The sequence below is a fragment of the Cervus canadensis genome, chromosome 3 (assembly GCF_019320065.1).
Source record: "Cervus canadensis isolate Bull #8, Minnesota chromosome 3, ASM1932006v1, whole genome shotgun sequence".
Classification (NCBI taxonomy): domain Eukaryota; kingdom Metazoa; phylum Chordata; class Mammalia; order Artiodactyla; family Cervidae; genus Cervus; species Cervus canadensis.
Window position 1 is genome coordinate 33092231 of NC_057388.1, and position 20387 is coordinate 33112617.

The window sequence follows — 20387 nt, forward strand, 5'->3', positions numbered from 1 at the left end:
TGAACAGGTACACACAGCTGTTCTAAGGCTAGGGTTTTCCCAGCAAACACGATTTTTGCTTTTTTGAAGTGTTTTGATGTTAACAATCCAATTGCTATATGGAAGTAAGTGCTTAGGCTTTATTCCTTCACCTAAAAAGCATAGCCCACATGAACCCTCTCCAAATGATATCAACAAAGAAAAACGTGGAGAGAATATTGTGACTTCAATCTGGAAAAGGCCTTAAAGAGTTTAGCAAACAGCAGTAGATAATAGAGAATTAGAGAATAGAAATCGTTTAAACAAATGTTTAGAATAGGATCCCATTTCTCTTTATATTTTCACCCATTTTTAGGAACTCATCTTAGTGGCTCAATTTTTGAGAAATTCTTTAAACTTGTTTTAAGCCTATTCATCCTCCTTGGTTAAAAAGCATTGATGATGACCATGTGTGAGATATTGAGCCAGGACAGTAGAGAATCATGGAATCTCCTACTTAATCTTTCTCAGTGTCATAAACCTTGCTTCCCAACATTTATTACAGTTCCAATTTTACATTTATTTGAGGGTTAATTGGATAATATCTGTCTCTCAGCTAAAACAACAGTTGAAAAATTATTTTAACCACCATTTATCTTTAGGATCTGCAACACTGAGTCATAATACGCATTTGATGTAACATTTGAAGAATGGATAAATAAATAAAAGCAGAGGCGACTCACAAAATCTTTTGGCCTAATCCTACTGAAGATCATGATAAGCAATAAGCCTAACAGTCCTGCAGATCATATGTTGACTCATATCTTACAGTATTTACAGATCAAACAAATTAGATGGAGTAATGTTCAGCATGTTAGCTTGGCAGCTTTTTTCCCCTCTGTCGTTTTAGAAAAAGTTTCCATCTCTAAATATGATCTCTCTCAAAATAATCTTTAATCTTACTGAATGTTTATATCTATTGTAGATGTGCTAGTTAACCCTTCAAAATGGTTATTAACATAAAAGAAGTCCATGATATAATTTTATTCACTCCAGACTTATGTTCTGCATCAGTTCCCTGGAATCTTTCATCATGGTACCCTTCCTGTGTGAACTCCTAATGATCCTAAATTATTTATGCACATATGGATGATTTCCAATTAACTTTGGAGTATCAAACAACTGTGATTTGAGGAATTCATTAATGCATAAACTAAGTAAAAGAGGAGTAAGCCTATCTTGTATAAAGTAGTTTAAAAATAAATTTTTATTTTAGAAATCATTTAGGTTATGATTATATAATTATTAACCAATGTTTTGACAGGTGCAAAACAGGGCAAAATAACAAATAGATTATTTTCCTTGGTGTAGAAATGTATGTTTTATTATCAAGAAAAAGTTTTATGAAAATATTAATTAGTGTTTGCTAAGAAAGGTTGTGGTATGTGCTAGAATTAGCACAAAATGAATTTAGTTCAGAATCATCCAATTAGTCAATCGTGCAACTTTGGGCAAGCCATCCTGACTCTTAGCTTATTGTTTATAAATAAGCGGTTTGGATCAATAAATGACAAACCTAAAGTTTCACAGTTTTCTATGGTAACCTCAGGAGTTATTCTACTTCTGTTATTCTTGCAAATTTTTGAATGGAGAATTTTAATACATTGTAAATAGTTTGCCAGGTTTAATAACCAAGACAAAGATTGAGAATTTCAGCATTTTTGTTATTTTAAAGAAAAAAGACATTTTAGTTGACCTTGATGAGAGTTAAGTATGTAGACACTACATATAAAATTAGCACTCAAAAACGAGTTGATCATTTATTAAGCTGAAAAAATCTTAGTATACTGAATTGAACAGCTTGAGTTTTTAGTGTTAGTACTGGTTGGTAGTTTGATACTAAAATGTTACTTGGGGGAAAAAGGAATAAATCATTATAAACTGTCAAAGGGAAGGTGGGATGAAGAAGATAAGATGGAGAGATGGTCAGTAAAGAACAATTAACTTTCTGCTTGTAAAAGCTTTCAGGTAATTGCTGAGAAACAGAGCATGTACTCAGTGGTGACATGTTCTGATTATTTGCCTCTCCTGGTTCCTTTCCCTCTCTTTTCAGAGGTCTCCTCCTCCTCCTCCTGATTGACAAATGCCTAACAAGTACATATCCAGGAGACAGAATATATATGTAAATTATGATGATTGCAATTTGCAGAAAGCTTTAGTACGATCATACAGGTTGTACTTATGTGACTGTATGTGTATTATATCTAAAATCTACACTTTCATACACTGCAAAAGTAAGTAGTATTCTCACAGGCTCAGTTTTACCATCAGTCATATCAGTAGATATATTTTGAGTTTGCTCTGTTAAAGAAAGTTAATACTCAGACTACTCCACACACTCATTTTAATTGATATATTTTGTTGTTACTACTATTAAGTTGAAAAGTAGACCATATACAGTGTTGATCTGGGGTTAAGTGAGACTAATAGGGTGTAAAGAATTTTGATGGAGATAAAAAGACTAGTAGGGGTGTAAAAGAGCCAAATGCCCTTGACTATATTCAGTTAGAATGTTCATATAAGTTACCCTTGTCTTTCTTCAGACCTCTGACCTCTCAAAGTCCAAAACAAAATTTCCCTCTTCCAATTAACATATTTGTATTTGTAATGATGTGTGGATTCCCTTTGCTAGTTAAAGCTCTGTGCGTGTGTGTGAAAGAGAAAGGGGAAGATGGTCCTTCAGTGCCTTGGCTTACTCACGTTTCATGCCATTCTTCTCTTCTCACATTTCCCAGTGGCAGTGTAGGGTGAGATGTGATGGAATAGGTGAGAATAAAGGGAGCTTATCACTTTCTCAAGGTCAGCTCGGCTGTTTCTCCAGGCTCAGATTTCTAATTTTTTGATCCTGTACAAAGGATATGTTGAATTTATATTTTGGAAAATGCCAAATAAGCAAGTAGCAAAATCAAAATTAGGCCTAACCTAAGGCCAGATAAACGAAACTGCAATTTTGAAAGACAGACTGTTCACTCTACTCTGAGGTCAGTGAAAGAATCAAAAATACTTTCATCTAGCTCAGGTGGTGATGCTATGACTAACTTATTAAATTATTTTCCTTCCTATAGTGAATGACCAATATAAAGACCTATCTTTCTTAGTTTTAGAACTTGAAGACTGGTAAAGATGAATTTCATTGAGGCAATCCACAAGCTAAATAATTTTTTTTAACGCTTCAAGTAAATACTGAATGTTTTCACAAAGTTAACATGATGGCCTTAACTTGTGTTTTTACTTATAAATGCAAGTACTCGTTGCTTCACAAAGTCACTTAAAAAAAAAATCCTTAACCTTTGGAGCTAGATATAGGGCAAAAGATCATTGCAGTTTGTAGGCAAAATAAAAATAACATTTCTGAATTTCCACCTGGATCTCTACTTTCACTGAATGTACAACTTGTTCAAGTCCTTTCTTGAAACAGAATGATTAGTAGCGTCTTCACTGAGTATCAGAAGAAATGTTTACATTCTGAAAGAACACCATATTGATTTCTTCTATAGCTGATTTCAGCAAACCATTTTCTCTACAAGCAATCATTGTATGTTATTAAGCATATGTTCTCTGAAAAGTAGTGCATTGAAACATTTGTTGAAGCATCTCTTTCAACATGAGAAATGCTATTCTACCTTGTTGGAACATCTTGCATAAATAAACGCCAAGGAAGTTATAAAACCTCTCCTCTTTTATGGAGTTTGGCTAAAGAACAATGATAAAAACTTCTGTGTATTACCAGTAATTATGTCACAGGTCACTTTAACTACTTATAAACATATAATTAAAGAATGTGAAAAAATTAAGTTTATGATTTCTCAATTAATCATAACCTTCACTGTATCTATTACTTATGACAATTGGAAAACAGTTTGCAAATTTCCAAGCTATAAATATTGTTACTTTTGTGAGATTAAGAAATCTGTTGGTAAGGAAGTAAAGCAGAAAGAAAACTCATTTAATATGATCTGTTGTTGTTCAGTTGCTCAGTCGTGTTCAATTCTTTGCAACCCTGTGGACTGCAGCAAGCCAGGCTTCCCTGTCCTTCACCATCTCCTGGAACTTGCTCAAACTCATGTCCATCAAGTCAGTGATGCCATCCAAACATCTCATCCTCTGTCATTCATTCTCCTCCTGCCTTCAATATTTTCTAGCATCAGAGTCTTTTCTAAAGAGTCGGCTCTTCGCATCAGGTGGCCAAAGTATTGTAACTTCAGTTTCAGCATCAGTCCTTCCAATGAATATTCAGGATTGATTTCCTTTAGGATTGACTGGTTTGATCTCCTTGCAGTCCAAGGGACTCTCAAGAATCTTCTCCAATGCCACAGTTCAAAAGCATCAATTCTTCAGTGCTCAGCCTTCTTTATGGTCCAACTCTCACATGCATACATGACTACTAGAAAAACCACAGTTTTGACTATCGGACATTTGTTGGCAAAGCAATGTCTCTGCTTTTTAAAATGCTGTCTAGGTTTGTCATGGCTTTTCTTCCAAGAAGCAAGCGTCTTTTAATTTCATGGCTGCAGTCACCATCTGCGGTGATTTTGGAGTCCAAGCAAATGAAAATCTGTCACCATTTCCAATGTTCTCCCATCTATTTGCCATGAAGTGATAGGACCAGATTCCATGATGTTCGTTATTTGAATGTTGAGTTTTAAGCCAGCTTTTTCACTCTTCTCTTTCACTTTCATCAAGAGGCTCTTGAATTCTTCACTTTCTGTTATAAGGGTGGTGTCATCTGCATATCAGAGGTGGTTAATATTTCTCCCAGCAATCTTGATTCCGTTCATCCAGCCCAGCATTTCATATGATGCACTCTGCATATAAGTAAAATATGCAAGGTGACAATTTACAGCCTTGACATACTCCTTTCCCAATTTGGAACCAGCCCATTGTTCAATGTCCAGTTCTAACTGTTGCTTTTTAACCTGCATACAGGTTTCTCAGGACACAGGTAAGGGGTAAGGTAGGCTGGTATTCCCATCTTTTTCAGAATTTTCCACAGTTTGTTGTGATCCACACAGTCAAAGTATTTAGACTGGTCAATGAAGCAGTAGAGGCTTTTCTGGAATCCTCTTGCTTTTTCTATGCTCCAACAAATGTTGGCAATTTGATCTCTGGTTCCTCTGTCTTTTCTAAATCCACCTTGAACATCTGGAAGTTCTTGGTTCACTGTTGAAGCCTAGCTTGAAGGATTTTGAGCATTACTTTGCTAGCATGTGAGATGAGTTCAATTGTGTGGTAGTTTGAGCATTCTTTAGTATTGCCTTTCTTTGGGATTGGAATGAAAACTGACTTTTTCCAGTACTGTGGCCACAGCTGAGTTTTCCACATTTGCTGGCATATTGCGTGCAGCATTTTCACAGCATCATCTTTTAGGACTTGAACTAGCTCAGGTAGAATTTCATTATCTCCACTAGCTTTGTTCACAGTGATGCTTCCTAAGGCCCACTTGACTTCACATTCCAGAATGTCTGGCTGTAGGTGAGTGATCACACCATTGTGGCTATCTGAGTCATGAAGATCTTTTTTATACAGTTCTTCTGTGTATTCTTGCCACTGTTTCTTAATATCTTCTGCTTTTGTTAGGTTCATACCATTTCTGTCCTTTATCGAACCCATCTTTGCATGAAATGTTCCCTTGGTATCTCTAATTTTTTGAAGAGATCTCTAGTCTTTCCCATTCTATTATTTCCCTTTATTTTTCTTTTTTCTTCTTGAATTGCTCACTTATGAAGGCTTTCTTATCTCTCATTGCTATTCTTTGGTACTCTGTATTTAGATGGATATATCTTTCCTTTCCTCCTTTGCCTTTTGATTTTCTTCTTTCCTCAGCTATTTGTAAGGCCTCCTCAGACAACCATTTTGTCTTTTAGCATTTCTTTTTCTTGGGGATGGTCTTGATCACCACCTCCTGTACAATTTTATGAACCTCTATCCATAGTTCTTCAGGCACTCTATCAGCTCTAATCCCTTGAATTTATTTGTCACTTCGACTGTATAATCATAAGGGATTTGATTTAGGTCAGATCTGAATGGTCCTGTGGCTTTTCCTATTTTCTTCAATTTAAGTCTAAATTTTGCAATAAGGAGTTCATGATCTCTTGCACAGTAAGCTCCCAGTCTTGTTTTTGCTGACTGAATAAAGCTTTCCCATCTTTGGCTGCAAAGAATATAATCAATCTGATTTTGGTATTGACTATCTGGTGATGTCCATGTGTAGAGTCTTCTCTTGTGTTGTTGCAAGATGGTGTTTGTTATGATGAGAGCATTCTCTTGGCAATACTCTGTTAGCCTTTGCCCTGCTTCATTTAAAAAAAAGTTTTTTTTTAATTATTTTTTAATAAAAAATTTTTTTCCTGCTTTTTTAATATGATGACAACAAATTAATTGTTGATCATGCAAAACTTCTGCTACAACAAAAGTTATGTGGAACTAAGTATGTGCAAAGAGCATGCTTGAGTTGAACACTAAGTCTGTAGCTAAACTTTAATGACTACATAATGCACAGGGTCTTTCCCTTCCTCACTCCAGACCTGCATCCAGACTTAACCACAAATGCCATCCAGATGATATTCTGGACCTCTCTCTCAAATTGCTAACATTATTTTAAGCATCTGAGTATCTTCCTTTAATCTTCAGACCCTAAAGAAACCTCATTAGAATTTAAGTATATGTAACAGATACGCAGATGACACCAATCTTATGGCAGAAAGTGAAGAAGAACTAAACAGCCTCTTGATGAAAGTGAAAGAGGAGAGTGAAAAAGTTGGCTTAAAGCTCAACATTCAGAAAACTAAGATCATGGCATCGGGACCCATCACTTCATGGCAAATAGATGGGGAAACAGTGGAAACAGTGGCTGACTTTACTTTTTTGGGCTCCAAAATCACTGCAGATGGTGACTGCAGCCATGAAATTAAAAGACGCTTACTCCTTGGAAGGAAAGTTATGACCAACCCAGACAGCATACTAAAAAGCAGAGACATTACTTTGCCAACAAAGGTCCATCTAGTCAAAGCTATGGTTTTTCCAGCGGTCATGTATGGATGTGAGAGAGTTGGACTATAAAGAAAGCTGAAACAAAATAAATAAATAAATTAAAAAAAAAAAAAAGAAAGCTGAGTGCCAAAGAATTGATGCTTTTGAACTGTGGTGTTGGAGAAGACTCTTGAGAGTCCCTTGGACTGCAAGGAGATCCAACCAGTCCATCCTGGAGGAGATCAGTCCTAGGTGTTTATTGGAAGGACTGATCTTGAAGCTGAGACTCCAATACTTTGGCCACCTGATGCAAAGAGCTGACTCATTTGAAAAGACTCTGATGCTGGGAAAGATTGAGGGCAAGAGGAGAAGGGGAGGACAGAGGATGAGATGGTTGGATGGCATCACTGACTGGACATGGGTTTGGGTGGACTCCAGGAGGTGGTGATGGACAGGGAGGCCTTGGCGTGCTGCAGTTCATGGGGTCGCAAAGAGTCCGACACGACTGAGCGACTGAACTGAAGTGAACAAGGATAAATTTTTAAAGCTCTGCATGTACCTCCCTTCTACTTTTCTGAGCCCTTGGTCCTCTCCTGGCCTGCCCAAGCTGTCTATTTCCTGGAGCCTTGAAATTTGTTTCAGAAACAATGCTTAGAAAAATAACATTCTGCATGTGATGTTCAATAATGAGATTTGCAGCAAGCAATTGTTTTGGGACATTGGATTTTTCTGAAAAAGTTAGTTGTCTTTTTTATCCCTTCTTCCTCTAACATGTTCAGAGATAAGACTGGCCTGCTGAACCAATGAATTTTATATATAGAGTAAGTTATCCATATTTGGAAACAAGAAGAAAAGGAGAACATTGGTGATTTCCAGCCAATGGGGCTTAGAAAGGAGAATAGGAAAGAAAACAGAGGCATGAATCAGTTAAGTATATTCCAATGTAGGCCTGGAGAGAGGAATATTTGTTAGATAAGTCAGTGAGGAGGGAGGCTATGCCTTCAACCAGGTACCAATCTGGGAAACTCATGCCAACCTGGTTGTCTGTCTGAAAGAGGGCCTGAGATGTCATTTTTCCCTGAAAGTTGTTCTCATGGGACCCAGCTAAAAGGACATAGCTAAGAGTGTGGAGAGACTGCCAAGGTCAGGTTATCAGAGCAAGAAACTCTGCATTGATTGTTACAAAGGAAATTGCCTGAGCTGTGCCTACATGCTCAGAGGATCTCAGTGCTCTGTAGATGCAGTGAGAGCCAAGGTAAGCCTGAGACAGGAAATACTACTGGGCCTGGTGAAATCAAAAGATCACTAGTTGCCACAGTCATAGACTTGAGTGAAGAAGTTAACTGGCAAGTGCTACTCACATGGTAAGGTGGATGCTCTGGAGGATCGAAAAAAAAAGGAAGATGCTATCCCCTGAAACTTTGGTATCTCCCACTGCATATGAGGCTAATGAAGCACCAAGGCATGCTTTTAGGGAAAGAAGTAAAGACAGGGACAAATTTTCCAGGAGTTTGGTCACATTTTTAGCCGAAAGAGATCAAAAACAATATAAAAAGAAAGTTTAAATTGTTGATTTTGGCTAAGATAAGTGAGGAGAAAGGAGAAGAGAAGGAAAAATGAAAGACATGGGGAAATGAGGAAAAATAAAACAAAGTTTTTTTGTTTTAACTTCTCTCTGATTACTGATGTTACTATTTATTAGAAACTTTTAAAATATCTTTGGGTATTTTTCAGGGCCTATAGAGTATCAAGAAAAACCATAACAGTGAATTAAATTCTTACTGGATTGGAAAGAATGAAACCAAGAGTGTTAATAGCAAAAAAGTATATAAGAAAGCCCATTCCTACAGTTAGAAGAGGATAATACTAAGTGAGACTTGGAACTAAACCTGATTCTAATGACCTCCTTAATTCCAAAAGCCTCTATTCAGGATGCTCAGTCACTACTTAGCATGTGCACAAGTCCTCTTCTCCCCAATCATACTAACAATCAACCACATGGAAGGGAGAAATCACCAGTGCCCATCACTGCTAGGAGCCATGTTCTTATACAAAGTGAGAGAACTAAATATGTCTTCTCCATAGAAATGCTATATATTACATAGTAGGTTTCAGTTACATTGTACTGGCTTAGGTCTGGGGGATATTTTTAGGAAAAATTTACTTCTAAATCAAACCAAATCAATAAATGACCTCAGAAGGCTATTTTGAAGTGGTTGATAGTCTGTTTTTACTATATTAGATCAATGGCTGTCATTTAAAAGGACTATTCATTCAACTGTTTTGGAGAATAGTCAGTTTCAAATGCCTCTGGCAAGTTGGAAAAGTCACTGCCCTCAGATGACTAACACAGGAAAGTGTGTTAAGTAATTAAGTAATAGTCTAGTTTAGTCTACCAAGCATCATCCCTGTCAATGCCAAAATATAAATTTATTTTTTTAAGTGCTCAAATGTTCTGTATTATGGATTAGCTTTAAAAAGTATTTATATTTAAAGCTACTTTTTTTGTTTAATCTAGATTACATAAAACATATAATTTTCAACTATTTATCACATTTGAACCTTCTTTCTCTGATTCTATGGCCCATTCCTTGAGTTGATATCCTTATTACCCTGGAATACTGTAATTATCTTTCAGAAGTACTATTGATTTCTAATTTTCCCCACATCCAAAACATGTTATTGGCAGACTAGAATTCTCAAAGCAAGGAGTTTTAAGATTGCTTGCTTTAAGAAACCACTACAATGTTCAAAGTTTTTAAAATTTATTTGTTTTACCAGTATCTTTCCTGTTCAATTTGTGAAGTCCTAGCTTTCTTAGTAAGGCATCTAAAACTTGCTTTGATATCTTACATATCTACTTTTTCATTCCTGTTTCTTACTTTCTAATTTTATAGCTACTTATTTCAGAAAAATTAAACATTTTCATATTTTCCTTAACACACAGCCCACATTCCCACATCAGGACTTTGTTCACATGGTTCCTGCATGAAACAACCTCTCTTTGCAGCCTCTTTCACTTACACCCCCATACTTTCCAGGTGCTTATGTTCTGGTTCTACCTGTACGGACCTTGCCCAAAGCCATCTTAACCACAGTCTGTCCATACACTTAATTTATAATCTCTTCTGCATAATCTCAGATTATGTCTTTTCTCTGAGTTCCAATAGAACTTTTAAATCTCTTTTAAAAAATCCTTTTCTGTCTTCAAAGTGTTTGGCAAAACTACAGTTTTGGTTGTCTCTAAAACTTAATTTAATCAGCTCATGAAAACATGCTATATGAACATATTTGTATTTCCAAAATAAATTGGGCTAAAAACATATACCATGCTGTTTTTCTTACTAACATATCCATACCCTTATGGGTATCTTCTGGGTATACTTCCACTCCCTCCTCATTATTCACTCCAATCTTCCTCTCAGATACTGGTCTTAATCCCACACTACTAAGAAGACAGGCAGCAATGGATAGACCTAGAGTATCATACTAAGTGAAATAAATCAGACAGAGAAAGACAGCTATCATAAGATATTGCTTATATGTGGAATCTAAAATAATGACATAAATGAATTTATCTACAAAACAGAAACAGGCTTCAGTTCAGTTCAGTCACTCAGTCCTGTCCAACTCTTTGCGACTCCATGGACTGCAGCACGCCAGGCTTCCCTGTCCATCACCAACTCCTAGAGCTTACTCAAACTCATGTCCATCAAGTTGGTGATGCCATCCAACCATCTCATCTTCTGTCGTTCCCTTCTCCTCCCACCTGCGATCTTCCTCAGCATCACGGTCTTTTCAAATGAGTCAGTTCTTATATACATAGAAAACAAAATTATGGTTACCAAAGGGGAAAGGGGGAAGGGATAAATTGGGAATTTGGGCTTTATATATATATACTACTATATATAAAACAGAGAAACTGTATAGCACTGGTAACAATATTTGAAACCTTGTAATGACATATAATGGAAAAGAATCTGAAAAATAATATATATATATATATAGTTTATATATGTACATAACTGAATCACTCTGTTGCACATCAGAAACTAATACAACATTGTAAACTGGCTAAACTTCAATAAAAATAAAAAGAACTTCCACAAGCTCACAACAAATCTTTTGCCTATTAACCTGCTTTTCACTACACATAACTCAGCCCTCTCTCACTTTACCACACACTCTCCTTGCTCTTATTAAAAGTGACCTTTTACCTTGGTTACTAGACCTTATTCTCTCTTGCTTCTATGCAAGGAAATCATTCCAAAAGTTCTCTCCTAATTCTTCCTTTCCATACTATATAATTTCCATTGGTATAAAACCATATTGTAATTGTTTTGTGAAAAAAAGGAAATACTTCTGGGTTTCTGTAGAATAATGACAACCACCTACATTGGAAACTCATCACAACCTCTAAAAAACCCATGTAGAACAAGAAGGAACGCATATGAAACCACCCTTTAAGCATTCCTATATCTTAACTAGGAGACAGAAAATACCACAATCCTTAATTTACATAAAAGTAAGGAAACAAACATCCCAAACTGAGTAGTGCCAGATCTGGAAGCTACAAGAGAGGAGGAGACTGAACAGAAACCCATGAGAGAGAGAGAGAGTCCTGCATTTAGGTACTGAAGGAGGTCACAGCACAGACTGCTGGGGAATTATTTTTAAAAAGGACTTGAAAACACGGAATCAAAACTAGTACTTTGGGAAGGCAAGCCATAGATTCTGGGAGAAAGGGACTCCTTGGGGAATTGGTGCTGATGGGAAAGAATAAATAAGTGGTGGAAACTAAGCATTCTAAAAAAGAGAATCATAAAATCAGAAGATGTTGTCAATCTTTTTCCTCCACTGAAATGAAAGGAGCCATCTATGAAGAAAACTGCCTCCATTTGTACCAAAAGAACTTAGAAACTAAGAAACTTAGGAATCCACACCCAAGCTCCTCATAGAGAATTACCTGCTTTGCTGGTTTAGGAAAATTTATTCTTTCAGAAGGAACAGACACCAGCAACGAAAAAAATCCATGTTTAATTTAGAAAAAAAAAAGCCATAAATGAGAATCAAAACATTTCCAGTGATGAAAATCACTCTCATTCAAGATAAAAATATTAAAAAGAAAAAACAAGGAAAGATAAAACAAAACTAGAGAATATAAAGAAAAAACTATAGAAATGTGAAATTATACATATAGTGCATGAAGTGCAAAATAATACAAGTTTCATCAAAATAAATTAATCCTACTAAACATAATGAGCTTAATGCATCTACTAAAAGGTAAACATTTTCAAACTGACTCAAAGTAAAAGTCTACTATTTATGTTGAATTAATGAAATAAGTCTAAAATGATGTTATTCAGAAAGCTGAAAATAAAAGGATGGGCAAAGATGTATCAAGAAGCAAAGGAGGTGGTTTATAATACTAAAGACTGCAATACACTAAGGAGATGTTATGGTTATCTATGGACCAAGATTAGAACACCTAACTTTATGAAGTAGAAACTACAGGCAGAAGAAATAGACAGGAAATAAGAGGATAGGTTATATGAAAATATATAGACTAACAGAGAAAGTGCCTTTAACTCAAGTGCACAAAAAACTCATGAAAACTGACCATATATTTGGCTGCTCAAATCTCCCAAATTTCTATAAAGCATAAATATTGCAAATAACATTTTCTTCAGTTCAGGTCAGTTCAGTCTCTCAGTCGTGTCTGACTCTTTGCCACCCCATGAACCGCAGCACACCAGGCCTCCCTGTCCATCACCAACTCCTGGAGTTTACTCAAACTCATGTCCATCAAGTCAGTGATGCCATCCAACCATCTCATCCCCTGTCGTCCCCTTCACTTCCTGCCCCCAAACCCTCCCAGCATCACGGTCTTTTCCAACGACTCAACTCTTCGCATGAGGTGGCCAAAGTATTGAGTTTCAGCTTCAGCATCAGTCTTTCCAATGAACACCCAGGACTGGTCTCCTTTAGGATGGACTGGTTGGATCTCCTTGCCGTCCAAGGGACTCTCAAAAGTCTTCTCCAACACCACAGTTCAAAAGCATCAATTCTTCTATGCTCAACTTTCGTCACAGTCCAACTCTCACATCCATACATGACCACTGGAAAAACCATAGCCTTGACTAGACGGACGAACCTTTGTTGACAAAATAATGTCTCTGCTTTTTAATATGTTATCTAGGTTGGTCATAACTTTTCTTCCAAGGGGTAAGCAAGCATCTTTTAGTTTCATGGCTGCAATCACCATCTGCAGAGATTTTGGATCTTACATGGATACAAAATACTTAGACAATAATATAATTTAAAAATAAGCAAGAACAACAATATCTCTTTTTCCTGGGGGGTGGGGAACTCTATTAATTCATTGGAGGAAGAGGAAATAGGAAATTAAATTGCAGAATTTCTGAAAAATAATGACAATTTAACACTACATATCAGACGCTCTTGGCTCTAATTCAAGTGATAATCAGAAGAAAATGTATGTGTTTATATTAATGAAAATCAGAGTGAAAATAACTTAATAAAATTCTCAAAGCAAAACTTTTAAAAAAGGAAACTAAAAAAAAAAGCAGGAAGCAAATAACTAATGCATAGCAAAAATTAATGAATTTTAAAATAGAAAACAGTACAACCAACTAATCAGTGAAAAAGTTGTTGTTTTTCAACCAAAAATCAAAATAATTACTAGCCCACCTAATTAAATATAAAAGAAAATTAGCAATAAATTAAAATACTGATAAAAATCAATGAAACAAAAAGAAAATTAAAAATTAAGTAATTATTGTGCAACTCTAGGCAGGTAAATTTATAAACTTATATGAAATAGATTACATCTAGGAAAATATAATTTACCTATATTTAACCCAGTAGAAATAGAAAGGTTAAATTCACATAGCAGAAAAAAGGTAGACCAGACATTAACAATTAAATGATAGTATTCATGAATAATCTGAAAGAATCCATGATGAAAGTTAAGGAAACAATAAAATAATTCAGAAAATTAGCAAAATATAAAATTAATATACAGACAGCAATAGCCTCTACATCTGGGGCTTGCCTGGTGGTGCTAGTGGTAAGGAACCTGCCTGTCAATGCAGGAGATGTAAGAGACACGGGTTAGATCCCTGGGTCGGGAAGATTCCCCTGGAAGGAGGGCATGGCAACCCACTCCAGTATTCTTGCCTGGAGAATCCCATGGACAGAGGAGACTGGTGGGCTTACAGTCTATAGGGTCACAAACAGTCAGACACGACTGAAGCAACTCAGCATGCACACAACCTCTATATCTATTAACAATACCCAGGTAGAAAATATAATGAAAGGAAAACCTAACTTACAATATCAGCAATAATGTAAAACAATGTAACATTAAGAAATATACATGGGAGTTTCCTGGCAGTCAATGGTAAGGTCTTGGGGCTTTCATGTCCATGGGTTCAATCCCTGGTTGGGAAGTTAACATTTTGCAGGCTGAATGGCGCAGCCAAAAAAGAAAAGAAATGTACAAAACAGTTAAGAGAAAAGTTTTAAAACATTGTGGAAAGACACTGAAGTAAACTTGAACCAATAAAAGGATGTTGTTTCTTATTGGTTTGGAAGAGTCAAGATCATAAAGAGTCATTCTTCCTCATCTTGCATGATTATTTTCTATATGAATCTTAAAATCAGTTGGTTTACCTCGGCAAAAAAAAAGATTAACTATGAATCATACTATGTGTGTCTATCTTCTTTCACTAACTATTGGTTTTCTTAAGTTAATGTACATTGCTGGTATAGTTGTGGTTTATTTTTATTGCTCTATAACCTTCCCTTATGTGAACTGTCCGCAATATATTATCCTTCCTATTGTTGAGGATAGTTTGCATGGTCTCCAAGTGAGAGTATTTCAAATAATTTTGTCATGAACATTATTGTATAGTTACTTTGATGAAGATATTCATACAATTTTCTTGGGTACAATCTATGCATAGAATTGTTGCCTATAGGGTATGCATACATTTAGGGTTTGGTAGATAATGCTAAAGAGTTTTCCAAAAAGGTTGTAAAAATTTACATTTCCATCCACAATATATGAGAGTTTGGATCCTCCCATTCTTAGCAACTATTGGCATTTTGTCCTTTCATTTTGGTCATTCTGGTGGATGTGTAATGGAATCACATTGTGGTTTTAATTTGCATTTCCCTGGAAGCTGCCAACATGATTGGTCCTTTAAATACCCTCTTTTATGAAAGTCTGCTCAAGTCTTCAGACCGTTTTATATCACTTTGTCATCTGGCCTTTGGTTAGATTTAGTCAAGAAAAAAGTTTGTAGATGATCAATAGATGAGAAACAGAAAGGCTTTATGCTTCTGGGTCTCAAAATGAAGCAAGTTTTAGTAGTTTCTGGTAGCTGCAGGAGAAGAAATAGCAGGGTCAAAGTGTTTCTAACTCCAGCATCGCAGAGCTAACACCTTTCATCAGCCCAGTTCTGGTCAAGGCAGCACATCTTAGCAGATCCGGTATGAACTGGAACACCACACTCAACAGAGACTTGCAGCTCTGTAGCATTAGTAGTATCTAATCTCTCAGGATCATTCTTTTTCTTTTACTCTTCCAGACCCTGTCCTTCTCTCTTTTGTTGCTCCTTCCAACATTTTTCACCTATTTCCCTATACTCTGATTTCCTATCTTAAATGCCTTTGGCTTGACAATTAAATGCTTGGATTGGTTTCTATATTCATAACTGGCTCATAAAGGGCCTGAGAAACAGAAAAATAAAGTGACATATTTCAAGCATGTTCATGAAGCATTCTTAGTGATAACAAAAGATTGGAAACAACTCAACTGGCTATCAGCCTGAAAATGGATAACTCAAGACATCTTCATACAATAATATCATTAAAAGCAATGAAAATGAACAAAACAACAGCATACACAACAGGGAAGATGAATCTTAGATACTGCTGAGTAAGTGAGTGAGTAAAAGTTGCTCAGTCACATCTAACTTTTTGTTACCCCATTGACTGTAGGCCTCCTGGCTCGTCTGTCCATGGGATTCTCCAGGCAAGAATACTGGAATGGGTTGCTGTTCCCTTCTCCAAGGATCTTCCCAAATCAGGGATAGAACACAGGTCTCCCACAATGCAGGCAGATTCTTTACCATCTGAGCCACCAGGGAAAAGAAAGTCACAGAAAATTAATATTTTTAGAAAGCTGTTACTACTTATATAAACTTAATAAGAATAAAGCATGATGTTGTATTTTGTTTAGAACTATAATCATAAGTACAGAAAAATGGCAGAGAAAATAAGCACTAAATTTAGAATATTGTTCATTTCTGTATGGTAGGCAAGAGGATGGAATCAGGGAAGAGTACAAAGAAAAGTTCAGAGAATTGTAATTTTCTAACTCTTAGTTTAAGTGGCATATTCTTCAATGTGAGTTCTATTTTATTGTGTATACATGTGTGTTTGCTATTTTTTCTATTTCAAATGCCATATAACAAAAGTGATTTTTAGAAAAGGCTTTTTTTTGAGGTGGGGTGGCTATGTAGCACAGCTTAAGGGATGTGGGATCTTAGTTCCCTGATCAGGGATCAAACCTGCACCTGTGGCAGTGAAAGTGTGGAGTCCTAACCACTGTACTGCCAGGGAATTCCTAAAAAGAAGACAGTTACTGTACACTCAAGTTTGGAGGCAGAAAACAAAATTCCCATTATATACATGATTATATATCTATGTCTATTTTCTAGACTTCTAATTTGTTTTATTTGTTTATCTGATCTTTAACCAATACCTCACTGTTATCAACTGGCTATCAACATGAGAATGGATAACTCCCGATGCATTCAAACAATAATATCACTAAAAGCAATGAAAATGAACAAAACAACAGCATACATAACAGGGATACACAAATGTCATAAATTTATAATATTTTAATAGCTAATATTGAAAGATCACCATCTTTAATATTGGACATGCTATCAATCATACCATACTTACAGTATTAACTTTCGTTAGTGTGAATCACTTATCTTTTATTATTAGTCTTAATTAGTGAAATACTAATTTCTTGATAATTTTTAAATGGTCATGTTTTTGTCTTAAAATTAGCTCCATTCTTAGAGTTGGAAATTTTACATATTGTAAAGTTAGAGATAATTTTTTTAAAGTACACATATTATTATAGACTTTTAGTGTAGATTCTTTTGGCAAACACATGAATAAATTTTGGGAAGTAAAACTGCTTGCCGTAGATAAACATAATTTTACTGAAATGTCAAATAGAAAGAGAAGGCAGTTTTTTAATAGTAGTATAGTGGCTCATTATTATTCAGTAAATTAAAGTAAATAAAATTTAAAACATTTAATTATTTGATGAACCAATGTTCCTTGCAAATGAAAATTCCGGTAAAGTGTATCTATGTTTCAAGGGTCAGAATGATCACTGAACTAGATAAACTTAAGCTATAGGATTCCATTTTAAGCTTATAATTTACAAAAACAATAACTCCATGTTAAACTGGGCTTTTTGGAAAGTTGTATTTATTCGATAAGTGAGATATAATCCAGTCTATTTCAGTAGAGAACTTGCTAAAGTAAAGGTGCAGATTAGGCCCACTCGCCTACTTAACACACAAGCAGATCCAGCCAAATGGAAAATGTGTGCTTTAAGTCATTTTTTTTGTATGTAAAATAATAACAATGATGGATTAAGGATTTAGCATTCTGGCCTGTTTTAAACCTTTTACATTCACTTAGTTACTAAGTTACTAAATGATAATGATAGCTACATGACAGTCATCCTCTTGATCAGCAGAGATCAGTTCCCACTAACCCCATCTCGATTGCTATTTTAGGAAAACATGGTGAGCATTTAAAAAAAATTGTATCTGTAAATCATAGGATTTAATACATTAGTTATATTTTCATTTCTGAAGAACAAGTAGGAGAGAAAAATATGCAGAGAATGAAAATCAGGATTCTCTTAACTCTTATACATTTTACTTTTTAATGGAAAAATATGCATCATCCCACAGCTAAAGATATATTAGACGGATAAACACAGTAGGAAAGGAAATCATGAATTTTCTTCTATTTGTGGAAACTGATGGTTTAAGTTTATCCAACACAAACCTCACTATTTAGGAAAGAAATTCTATCTAATGCATTTATTTGGAAAGTACTTTTATAATATCTGTAAGAATCTGTGGGTTATTTTGGAAATTTTTCCATTTTTTAGGTATACTGATTTCGTTGTGGCTAAGCTGCTGTTTAAAACCTTGAACAAAGCAGAAGTCCTGGAATGTCTTCCCGCTGTCTGCACAGACCTGTTTTCTCCAGTTACCGCACAAAGGAATAGTTTAATTCCACTTGGAATATAGGTATGTTTGAGTTTCAGGAAATAATAGAGCACGGTAGATTGGTTGTGAACTAGAACAAATAAGCCACAAGAGGGCATATTTTTCTTGGTTTCATCACTCTTAAATAAATAAGGCTTGCCGCAATTAGGTATCATAGGAATCCCTCCCTTTCTCCCACTTTCTTAGAATACACTTGTGTCCACAGCATGTTCTAAGAGTGGAGTGGTGGTGGTATGAGGTATTAAGAAAAGCAAACTTAAAGATATTTTTTTCTTATATGATGTATAGGAAAGTTGTTTGCTTTCACTTAAAATATTTCTTTGGGGATGGTTTGTTTATATAAGAGCATTGTTAAAAATTTAAAAAAATTTTAAAAAAGAGTCATTTATTTTATTTTAAACTCCTCCATTCTGCAATAGCTCTGTGGAGTCCTATATCAGACACAGAAAGTCTTTCCAGCTTCTAGTGAATGTTCATAGTCAAGGAGGTTTTCTTTTCTGAGGTCTCAGGACTTGGGCCAAAGGGGTTGGGCTGTGTTTTTATTTTTGTTTTGAAGTGCATTCCTGCTGAATTTAATTATTCACCACACCCCAACCCAGCTAAGTAAATATAACCTTAAGATTCTGGCTTAGAAAGGGTTTGAAAAATAACTGATTTTTATTTTTTCCAAAAAAAAAAAAAGGGCTACATAGCAGGGTGCTATTTTGCAGGGGGCATCAAGGCAAGTCACAAGAAGCTAGGTGATCACTTCATCTTCTTGTCCTTCATTTCCTCATGTATAACATGAAGACTACAGGGCCTTTGAAGTCTCTCCTAACTCTAAATGTTTATGATTACGATGTTGTAAGAGTTTAAAACACAAAGACATTACAGTTTCACATTCCTATTAACTAACTATAAACTATCTTCTGTCTTTTTTTGATGATAAGAAACAGGGATCCATTTACTTCTGAGAGTTCTATGCCTGTGTAATTAATGCTGCATTAAAGGTAAAAGTCAGGTGTGTTCTTTTCCACTACTAAACAGATATAATGATCTTAATATGTTACTACCTAATGATCCAGTGATGAGTGAATTGTCATGATCAAATGAAACAGATGTGAAAAAATATCTTCAGTTTATAAAGGGAAAGTATCTGATAGAAGATTAGGAGTTGGGTGAGCTGCTTTCAATTCATGTCATCACTTGTTTCAATTAGACATAAACTAACACATACCTCAGTTTTCTTATACGAGTATAACAATATCTTTTATCTGTTGGTACTGATGTGCTAATACATGAGAAAACATTCATAAAATAGTATTTTAATTTATAAGGCAGAGAGATTTTATGTCTGACCAAGGTACAATTAGTTTTATAGAGGTGAGCACTAAATGGCTTGGGTTTCATCTCCATTTCCTTGTCTCTGTGCACAGAACTTTGCAGTCTCTTTTGTCTGTCTTTTTCCTTTTAATTTCCATGGCTTTGCCAATAGAAGATTGTATAGAAAAGTACTTTCTGCTGAAAGTATAGTCAAGTCCTCTGAGATTCTGCTAGATTTAAACTCTGGAGCCAGTAATTATCTTTCTCCTGTCTTCTGGGCAGAGGTGGCTATATGTGGAACTGGAAAAGCCTACAATATACCTATTCTATCCTTTTCCATCCCTGCTACCTTCCTTTATGGGTTCCAACATAGATTAATGATTCTTGAAATTCTACAATTAGAATTTTATTCTTTAGCATTATTCAGTATCAAAATGTAATCTTAAGAAATACTGTATTTCACATTATCTAATGTATATCTACTACCATAGAGTGAAAATGACTTTGATCCAATCTGTGAGCCCTAATGAAGATGAGTGGTGTGTCACAGAGGAAGAAACTGGACACTCAAGACAAGTTTACTCATTCAATAAAGTTTCCAAGCACCTGGAAGGAATTTTGTTTTTCCTTTTTTTCTTTTCTTTTCCCCCTCGGTCTAGAACAGATATAGCAGCACCAATTAGTTAGTGCTGATGACACACACTGGCTTCCCTGGTGGCTCAGTGGTAAAGAATC